The sequence below is a fragment of the Rhagoletis pomonella genome, unplaced genomic scaffold, assembly GCF_013731165.1.
Source record: "Rhagoletis pomonella isolate Grant_MI unplaced genomic scaffold, Rhpom_1.0 Rhpom_scaffold_00003, whole genome shotgun sequence".
NCBI lineage: Eukaryota > Metazoa > Arthropoda > Insecta > Diptera > Tephritidae > Rhagoletis > Rhagoletis pomonella.
The window spans coordinates 922,222-934,110 of NW_023458557.1; positions in this window are offsets into that span (position 1 = coordinate 922,222).

Here is an 11,889-nt window from a genome sequence, read left to right on the forward strand (position 1 = left end):
TAGGGAGAAAAACTATTTATTGCATAAATGATCTTCTCTATGCTTGTTGTTGATTCCAGGTCCCTTCTAGGTGTTCTTGGAAGTTCTGTTCCACCTAGTGTTGTTACAGTTCTTTTTTGTATGATTTTAAGGCTTTTTTGTAAGGGTCCCATTTCTTGGACCTAAAACACTCGATAAAAGGCTTTCCAACACTGATTCTGAGAGCTCTAAGCTCCCCATTCCACCAGGGCGGGGATTTCTTTTTCATGACACTCCATGGGGTTGATCTTTCATAGGCTTTGGTCAACGCCCTCTAAATTGCTTACGTTTCGTTCTATCTCATCTGATGAGGTTATCTTTTCTCCTGAATTACCTTTGGCTGAGTTAGAATTCTATCATGTTTCACCCTGTTAGTTCTCCGTGGGTTTCTGTATTTGGAGGGGGTGTAGGATACTCCGCGTAGATTAAAGAGTATCCAGCAGTGATCGGACATCGAGCACAACACAATGCAAGCAATTCCTAGTAAGGAGCCGCAGACGTGGACACCCGAACAGACACATGCTTGCAGAGGAACCCTCGCCAAGGCACGTCAGAAGGCATCTATATGAACTGACGGACGAAGTCCAGATAACCCGATAACCCGACACAACTAAGGCCTCTGTCCCTGACCCTATAGAGGCTGCACGCTTTTTGGGTTTTCCTTTAGTTGAGCTTGACGACAACGACTGAGATACTAACCGACCTGGGCGGGGTTGTGGTAGCCGCTACAATAACATAACTACATACATATATATGGGCGTAGCCAGGTAGGGGAAGGGGGCCCGAGTGAATATGTGGAATATCCGGTTCTGTTTAGACTTATTCTCGCTAACTTCAAAGTAATTCCGTTTAAGAAGGGTAAAAAATGGCTGTAGTCGACAATGAGCGAAAATGGATTGAACGGTAAACTAATAATAACCCCCTCATTCTAGAACCCGAATTTTCGTAATTCGCAATTCGTAGCTACGTTACGAAAAACGAAAAATCGACATGCTGCAACCCTTGCGGAAACCTGTGCAGCATTGCCAGCTATCAGTTATTTTTCGAAAACAGCTGTATGAAGGAAAACAAAGTGGAAAGGAATTAAAAAACATTAATCAAGTGCTTATTTATGGTAAAATTGTTTGATCTTACATATTTTGAAGCAAACGATGAATTCTATTGCATTTGCAATTATAGCAGCAGAGTAAGAGCGCGCTTTGGAAATGAATTCACAAAGATATGCGGAGCTGTCGGGCATAGTAACCATGGACGCATCTATGTCAGCTTCTGGTAAAATTGTTGAACCACAACCTCCTATGCCTGAAGAACTGGTTCTCAATCCAGTTAATGCAATAATAGCTTCTTCCAAGCCATTGAAAACATGCACTTTGTTGGGTCTACCATCTGTTGCGCTTTCTTCTGCCTTCGGACGCGCTTAGGGCTTATAACCCTTACTAAGTATAATTCTTCTTTCTGTTTTGCCGGAGAAAAGGGGCTACCGCATGTCAAAGTCATATAACATTTCTTGTGAATATTATTCCGGCTGCGTCATTCACAGTACGTTTGCGCAGAACCCACATCGAAATTTACAAAACAGTGCACAATGCAAATCGAATTTATTAATAAACTATTGCTCGGAATTTGAAACATTTATTTTAAATTAAAGTTTGATCCTTTGATTACACGTGTATGTTAAAGTTTTTAGATTCGGGTTATGCGTTTGGACACAACAACCGAAAATCATTGTACAAATAACTAAACCGGACCAAATTTTCTCGATGAGGGGCAATAAACATTCTTTTTTGTTCGTTCATATAAAGCAGTGGATAAAAATATACGTATATACGAAAGGCAAATTTGTCTGTTTAAAACAACACCACTAATATTTCCTGAAAACACACATCGATTTACATCTTTTATCCCGCTTCCGACACAGAATTGTTTCGTACAAAATTACGCAAAAAAACTAAATTTCTTACTCGTTCGTTTTTAGGCATGCCATTGTTACGAATTTCGAAAGTTCGAAAATACGATTCGGATTGCAGCATACTATTTTTACGATTCGTAGCAAAATCCGAATACGAAAGAGTTGAAGAATAGGGGTGTAAATATATAAGTTCAACTGTTTATTACTTTGTCTTTTAAGTGTACGTGGAATGTTTGTGTGTAGAACCAATCTGAGATTATTGATAAAACTAGAGACCAGTTTGGTGAGCAGCTAAGGCGTTTACTTCTTAAGTAATTACAGCTTGCAACGATGTATACCACCCCTATTCTGCAACTCTTTCGTATTCGGATTTTGCTACGAATCGTAGAAATAGTATGCTGCAATCCAAATCGTATTTTCGAACTTTCGAAATTCGTAACATTGGCATGCCTAAAACGAACTAGTAAGCTTTTTTGCGTAAATTTGTACGAAAACAATTCTGTGTCGGAGGCGAGATAAGAGATGTAAATCGATGTGTGTTTGCAAGAAATACTAGTGGTGTTCATTTAAACAGATAAATTTGCCTGCGCATATACGTCCCTCTTCTCTGGCAACACAGAAAGGAGAATTCTACTTAGTAGGGGTTATAATCCCTAAGCGCGGCCGAAGGCAGTAGCAAGTGCAACAGGTGGTGGAACTAACAAAGTGCATGTTTTCAATGGCTTGAAAGAAGCTTTTATTGCATTAACTGGATTGAGAACCAGTTCTTCAGGCGTAGGAGGAGTTCTGGCTTGTGGTTCAACCATTCAACTAGAAGCTGACATAGATGCGCCCATGGTTACTATGCCCGACGGCTCCGTATATCTTTGTGAAATCATTCCCATAGCGCGCTCTTACTCCGCTGCTATAATTGCAAATGCAATAGAATCCATCGTTTCCTTCAAAATATGTAAAATCAAACAATTTTACTATAAATAAGCACTTCATGAGTGTTTTCGTTGCAGCATGTGGATTTTTCGTTTTTCCTAGCGTAGCTACGAATTACGCATTACGAAAATTCGGGTTATAGAATAAGGGGGTATATCTATCTCGATTCGTTTTGCCTGTTACAAACAAACGTTATGTGAACAAAGTTTAAATACCCTTGTGCACAAGTGCGCTCCGGTATAATTATAATTTGAATACAAATTAAATTAAAAGTTATGTTACTTCCGAAAACAAGGATATTAATTTCAGTCATTTTTGGACACACAAGGAAGCAAAAAAGTAAATTTATTAATAAACAGCCTAAATATTTTTGTGTATTGTTCACTTCAATTGCCGCATAAGAACGCAATAAATATTTCCAAAATTTTGAAATTTTCATTGCCACATGATTGCCAATCGAGCCATCACACGATAGCCGCAACCGGGTTGTATTTGATTTTAGGCACAGTAAGCGCAATATCGGGCTCTATTGCCGCATGAGTCAATTTATTGTGAAATCAGACGATTGGGGCATAAAATGAGGCAATATTTGGTGTATTGCGGCAATCGTGGGATCTCAGCTTAAGAATTCCAGGTATAATATTTGATAATAAACTTACGTTTAAGCAACATTGTATACATTTAAGAACCACCCTAGATACTAGGCTCAACATAATCAAATATCTTTCATTAAAACACTGCCTAGTTCATCCTAGTACGCTTATAAATGCAACGAAAGCCCTCATGCTTTCAAAAATGGACAATGGTCTGGCCATTTACGGGTCCTGTGCTCGGAGCAACCTGAGCCGCATTCTACGGCCATATCATTCTGCGGGCAGAAGATGCATACGCGCTTTTCCAACATCTCTGGTGGAATACACTCTGACTGAAACAGGTATTCTTGCATTGGAAGAGAGAACCCAATATAACACGCTTAAATTAATAACAAAACTCATGCAGCCCAATAACGTAATCCTGCACAACAAAACACACAAAAAGGATGAAAATGTTGAACCGTCAATCAACCATCATAAGATGCCTCAATAAAGCGGCTGAATTAGGTATTGATTTCACGCCTTTCAAACCTAACATCAACCGTCCTCCACCATGGTTCAAATTTCGAAGGCTTATGTTTCTCAACCTGACAGCGTACGATAAAAACACCACGTCGCCAGCAGCATACATGTAATAAGTAAGGTTCACATTGGAGACATACCATTAAATGACACAATACAATGAAATGAGATGCTATAAAATATTGTGAACACAATGTTACTGTAACCAGTTCATGACAAATGAAGAAGAACATTACACATAGATTGAGAATGGTGCTTAGAGTGTAGAATAGAAGAAAAATAAAGTTAGTCGTGAGATAGACATAAAACGATATACAGGCGTACTTAATACATGGTGTTGGAAGCAAACATTTTACAAAATGGCTGTTAATCAACGTGTATCGGAGCCGCTTGACTGTACCAACATAGCGATTGAGTGGCCATCGTGGAAAAGAAATTTCATGGTTTATCTAATTGCAAACAACAAGATAAAAGAAGATGAAGCAACAAAGATTGCAACGTTTCTTTGGCTAATTGGCGTGCAGGGCGCTAACATCTACAGCTCAATATTCCCCAATGATGGAACGAGTGACTCGTTGCTGGGTACAACGAAAGCAACAGCAGCCGGGGAGACTGGTGAAGGAGAACAGTTCAACGCGGGCGATGTTATACAGCAACGATAGATACTGTTATTAAGGCGTTCGATGATTACTGCTTGCCTCAAAAAAATGTCGCTATGGAGTCGTACAAGTTTAACTCAATTGCACAAAAAGAGAAACAAATGTTTAACGAGTTTGAAACTGAGCTACGTACGCAGCTAAGTCGATGCGAGTACACATGTGGCTCGTGCGGCAAATCGTACGAGGAGCGTATGTTACGTAACAGAATCCTGATCGGCATACTTGACAAGAAGTTACAGCTCAGATTGTTGGACGACCGGAATATCTCGTTGGAAAAAGCAACTGATATGTGTAAAGCTTTTGAAGAGGCGACTGTTAAGTGTGGCGAAAACTGGGACACAAAGCACGCAGAGAGATACAAAGCAAAGGGGCAGGTGTGCAGGAGCTGCTCTAAGGTTGGACATTTTGAACGCATGTGCCGTCAGACAAAGATGAATAACAACAACAGCAGCAGAGGCAGTGGCAGCAAACCTAACGCAGACAGCGGAAAAATAGTTAATCGGAAAGTCAATAGCCTGGACTGGGACAATTCATGTAAGTCGTTTAATGTTAAGTCGGAATGTGAATCGGAGTACAATTATAGCAATCATAAATTTAATTTTAGATTAAACTCAGTAGAAAGTAGCAAGTGGACAAAGGAATATGAAATTGGAAACCAAACAGTTAAATTTAAGATAGACACATGGGCTGACGTTAACTGTTTACCAGCAAAGTTACTTAAACAGTTAGATATTAGTATACTAGATGTAGATAGGAAGAAAAATTTTTCCCCATTTTGATTGCAGCAACAACAAAATTAATGTACATGGAGTAATTGAATTAAAATGTAAAGATCTAAAAACAAAAGCTAATCACGTAGCTACATTTGTTGTTGTTAATGATAACTCAGAACCAATCCTCGGACTTCAGACCAGTATTAATTTTGGGTTGATTAAACGGGTGGATGCCAAAGCTATGCTTGGTTGCCTACCGGAAAAGAAAGATCAATTCTTGAAAGATAACTGGGATTTGTTTCATGGTACCGGTAAGTTTCCGGGAACGTTTACAATATATTTGAAGGAGAATTCCAAACCAGTTTTGCATTACAAAAAGCGGGCTTATTGCTTTGGTTGATAAACTTAAATATGAAATAGAACAAATGATAGCTGAAGGGATTGTTTCGGAAGTTGATTACCCAACCGACTGGGTTAACAATTTACAGATTGTTGAGCGGCCTGGTGGTGGACGTTTACGTTTATGTTTAAACCTGAAGCCGCTTAACGCATGCATAAAACGCGAAAATTTCCTACTCCCTACCATTGACAACTTTACGTCAAAACTAGCCAATAAAAAGGTGTTCACTGTGCTGGATCTCAGTAGTGCATTTTGGCACATGCATCTAGACGAGAAAAGCTCAAAACTGACCACGTTTATGACCCCATTTGGTAGATACAAGTTCAATCGGGTTCCATACGGGTGAAATTGTGCACCTGAAATGTTCCAGCGGAAGATGATTCAAATTTTCGGGGACATACAAGGGGTTTTGATATACTTTGATGATATCATCTTCGCGGACGACGGTATTGAACACGATAATATCATAACGAGAGTTATTGAACGGGCACGTATAAATAATGTAAAATTCAATCCAGCCAAAATACAATATAGACAAAAGGAAGTTAGGTTCATGGGACATATCATCTCGGCGGGTAAAATTAGACCAATAGGGAAATACATAAATGCAATCCTGGAAATGGAAACACCTCGTGATAAAGGGTCGGTTGCAAGGTTTTTAGGTTTTCTGAAATATATTTCGCGATTTATACCCAATCTTTCGAAGTCAACGGCAAATCTGCGTTGCTTAACGCGAAACGGTGTGCAGTTTGAGTGGACAGAGGTACATGAAGCAGAGTTTAGGGACCTTTTAAAAGTTATATCATCGGATCCGGTTTTAGCAATTTACGATCCTAAGAAGAGTGCAGTCGTTCAGACGTATGCGTCAAAAGATGGTCTTGGGTGCGTTCTCCTACAGGAGGGACACCCTGTAGCATATGCTTTACGTACACTGAGCAAAAATGAACAAAAGTGGGCTCAAATAGAGAAAGAATTACTAGCAATTGTGTTTGCATGTCACCGATTTCACTTATTTTTGTATGGACGAAAGTCATCATAAACCACTGGAAACTCTAATAAAGCAGGATATCGATAACCGTTACAGCACGTTTACAGCGTATGTTCATGCTACTACTCAAGTAGCCTAATATGAATATTGTCTACAAGCCAGGTAGTGACATGTTAATTGCTGACTGCTTATCAAGAGCACCGGTGAAAGAGGTAGAAGAAGTTAAGGAACTAATGGGAATAATTCACTCGGTGACCAAATCTGTTTGCCTGTCAGAAAACAATTATAATAACTACCGTGAAACTTTGTTGAAAGATGAGAAATTTGGAAGAATTTGTAAATATGTGAGAAACGGGTGGCCCGGGTACCATAAACTTGATGAATTCAGTCAAGTATTTTACAAGATAAAGTCACTATTGCACGTTGAAAATGAAGTACTATTTTTAAATCACAGGTTAGCACAACTGCGTTACAAGATAAAATTGCCGCATCACTCCATGGACCGCACTTGGGCATAGAAAAAACACTGTCAAAAGTTCGGAGGTTATACTTCTGGCCTGGAATGAACGAAAAAATAAAAAACTTAGTAGGATCTTGTTCAGTTTGTGAAAAGTTCAAGCGAAACATTCAAAAAGAGCCACTAGTACTAGATCAAGAGGAAACTCCAAATTACCCATATCATATTGTAGCAATGGACTTATTCGAATACGCTGGTCGCGATTTCATTGCCGTTATAGATGCTTACTCTAATTAGCGTCATTTGAGCTAAGTAATAAAACGTCAACGCACATAGTCCAGGGTGTTCGAGGATTGTTTGACAAGGTTAAGTATCCAAGGATAATTAAATCCGATAACAGTCCTTTCAGTTCCGCCGAGTTTGAGCGGTTCGCAAACGAATATAACATCCAATTCCGATTCTCAAGTCCACGATATCCTCAAAGTAATGGACTGGCTGAAAAGGCCGTGGCAATTTCAAAAAACATATTAAAAAGATGCTACGAGACAAATGAAGTTGATCAATTTCAGTATAAAATCCTTGAGTACAACACAACACCGGTAGCAAGCATGGGGTTGGCACCAGCCGAGTTATTCTTCGGTAGGTTAATTAAAACGAAATTGCTGGTGTCTGAAACATTACTACTGTTAAACAACATAGATAAATCGGAAGTCAAAAAGAAAATAGAAAATAAAAAGGAAAAACAAAAATTTTATTATGATTGTTCTGCAAAAACTTTGCCAAAACTCAATATAGGGGATACAGTAATTTTCAAAAAGAACTCGAAGGAGTGGAATCATGGAACGATTGCTGGTAACACAAATGAAAAGTCATATATAATCAGGGACAGTTTTAACTACTTGTTCAGACGCAATCGCAGATTATCGCAAAGTCGGTGAACACTGATTTCAAAGCCAGTGATTTATGGACTGCAGAAAGTGCTATTAGAAAAGGACGTGAGTCTGAAAGTCAAACGAAACAAGTAGCGAAACAAATACTTCAGCAGATTTCAACAACTCAGTGGCTGAGACTGTTGGAAGTGACCCCTCAGTATCAAACGCAGCACATGAAGTAGCACCACATACAACAAGAAGTGGTCGCGTTGTTAGGCCCACTCAAAGATACGGGTGGTAGCTGAGTGGTTAACGCTTTCTTTGTCTGTTGTCCATTTGCTATTTGCTAACACATGTACATATATAATATATTTAAAAAAAAAAAAAATACAATAGCGTGTAATAAGTAAGGTTCACATTGGAGACATACCATTAAATGACACATTACAATGAAATGAGATGCTCTAAAATATTGTAAACACAATGTTATTGTAACCAGTTCATGACAAATGAAGAAGAACATTACACATAGATTGAGAATAGTGCTTAGACTGTAGAATATAAGAAAAATAAAGTTAGTCGTGAGATAGACATAAAACGATATACAGGCGTACTTAATACAATACAGCCAAAACTTCACCCAAATAGAAACGGATCTAAAACAGCAGGATTGGAACTTCCTATATGCGGATGGGACAAAAATCAAGGAGATCACTGCTTTCGCGGCCAAAGAAGCAAACGGTAATACCATCGCGGTGGGTAACCTACCTTGGTGTATACAGCGGAAACTATTGCTATACTCTTAGCAACACAATTTGCTCTCAAATCAAAAAAGGAACACGTCATCTGCTCCGATAGTTTGTCAACGATACAATTTATCACCAATTCAAACAACAACAACAACTTACTAGTATCACTTATCCGCGACGCACTGTATCTAAGGCATAATCACATGAAAATTATGTGGGTTCCCAGCCATGTTGGCATATACGGCAACGAAGCCGCGGACGTTAGAGCAAGGGAGGCAGCCAGTCAACCTCTCTACACGGTAAACTTGGTACAAAAGAAAGATTTTCACAATTTTGCTAAACTAAACTTAGCGAGCAGAAAAAGCAAACGTTGGAAAGAGTACACCCACCATTATACTAACCTGACCACCGAAGGCCTCAAACCTAACTTCCTTACCAGCACGAACTGCCATAACCTCAAAAGGTTCAGCAGAATGCGCAGTGGACACGCTATCGCTACACAGAGCTATCTACTTAATGGTTCGCCCCCGCCACAGTGCCCATATTGCCCCAACCACGTACTATCCATCACACACCTGTTAAACGATTGCAACGCTTTCGACTCAGCTAGACACCTTTGGAAATACCACTCCGATAGAGATACTAAAAAACACCGACGAAAAATCGATCCAAAAAATAAACAATTTCCACAAACTGGCTTATCTGATGAGGTTAAGCTAGAGTTAACCCTCATTTAGATATATGCTAATATCATTTCAAAAAAAAACGAAAAAATTAAAAGTGAGCCGAAGGTGGTATGAAACTAGCGCTCCAAACACTATTCAAGTGGTAATTCACTCACTCCTTTTCTTATAATAAATAAATAAAATTTTGGTAATGAAACGTTCCCGTTAAAATGGAAATCGTGAAATATTCGTTAGAGGATCGACTAGGCGTTTATTTTTCAAATCAACTAAAAGTCCAAATTTTGATAAGAAATCTGCTCCTAAATGGAAATTATCTTCTTATGTTTAAATTTACATTAATTAATTTTTTTCCAAAAGTCTTAATACTACTTGCATTAGCCGCAGTTAAAAACAAGTCTGAAGGTCTCTTGAATTGCCTAAATTTTGAAGATGGTAACACCAGTATCTCCGCACCACTGTCTATCAAAAAATTTCAATTGTTTCCATTATCGTAAACGAAAAGGCGACGAGCACAAACAGTTTTTGACCCATCATTTGTCGCCAAAATGATGGGTGACTTTAGTTTCCCTTTTTGTTATATAAACATGGTTGTTCGTATTTGCGCGCTCTACTTCCAAACCGATAGTGAAAGCGACATAGCCAGTCACGTGATGTCGATCTTTACGATTTGTGCTACGAAATCGGGACTGCTCTGAAGACATTGGCTGATTTTCAATTGAATTACGAATCGAGCATACCTCAACAGATAATTTTGAAAAATTTTGGCACATACTTGTTGTAATCTTAAGAACATTTTCCATCGCCTTTTCAATACCGTTATTAATTTGGTGTACTGAATCAAAGAATTACGGGTCGATTATCGATAGCAAGCGAACTTCAGTTGCGTTGCTAGTTGCCAAAGTGATATTACAGATGGCAACTGGCAACTTTCAACTGACAACTCCAGTTGCTACAAAGTGTGTATAAAGGCAACTACATTTTTGTGGTAGCTTGGAATGTTTTTGGAGCGTATTTAGGAGAGAAAATTGAAAAGTTTGTTATATATTTTACTTTTAAAAATTAGAACGATATTAACATTTTGCAATGCAGTTTTCTTTTACAGAATATGGTGAAAATAACAAAACAATAACTTGAAATTTTAGTTCCCATGGAGTATACCCTTTTGGCGAAACAAAAGCGAACACTGATTGCAATTTTTTTCCTTTATCAACTGAAGCACCTCTTTTAAAACTACCGACGCACCAAGTTTTCCAAATTGAAGTCATTGCTGTGGCACTTCATCTACGAAAAATCAACGAGGTGCGCAAGCTTTTATGAGCGGAGGTATTGAAGTTGAATGAAGTGGTTCATCTGTTTATTAACCAATTATACTACAGCTTCTTTTGGAAGTCCTCAATACGCCTTGAAAATTAATACAAAACGATAATAAAAGAAAAAACTTTAAAGCATTTACTTTTGCTTACAGTGCACGCGGAAGCTCTAGAGGATTGGAATTATCCTTTAAATGTCGCCTGATTGAGGCCGCGTTCATGCACTTCTCTTCCTCTTAAACAAATAATTGTGATGAGCTTAGCTTTATTGCTGCCTTTTCTTTAAAACTCTTTATTTTAATAATTTAATTTTACTCGCACAGCTTGTATACAGCCACTTGCTGGTTGTTGAACTGTCAAATTTCGATTATCGATAACTGTACAGCAACTGACGATAGTTGGCCTTCATAATACAAATTTTCTTTTCAGTTGCGTTGCCAGCTGGCCAGCCATCATCATCAGCCAACTTAACCATATTAGCTATATTGGTAGTTCCTGAAGAAATAAGAGCAACATTAAATTTTTGGCAGTTTTTGAAGCCAAAATTTCTTAAGACGATCTGTATTGAAATTTGAACCCGCGAAAAGTAATAACGAGCGATATAACTCAGAAGGTTTTATATCACTCAGCTCTGTGCTATATAATATTTTTTCAAAAACGTTTACTTTGACTTAAATAAAAACGCTCAATCAAAATTCGTTTTAAATTTTCATATCTATTACCAACTGGAGGATTTTGAATAATATCAAGCACTGTCATTATTACTTCCTGTGATAATGAAATAATTAAATATTCATATTTGGCATTGTCTAATGTAGGGATGTGCCTGATTTCGGATATCCTGTAAAAAATAAGAGCCGGATTCGGATATCCGATCGGATATCCGGTAGACTGCTGCCCTTAATAAATTTTACAATATTGTTATATTAAGTTTTTTTTTTTGTTTAGCTAGATTATCTGCTGCAAAATTTCTCCTCTGAAATCCAAGTTTTGATATAGCCCTGTATTAAAAAGATAACTTCTCCGTCTGCAACCCGGATTTATCGATTATTTTTGGTAAATAGAGGAGAAACGTCAAAGACAAAA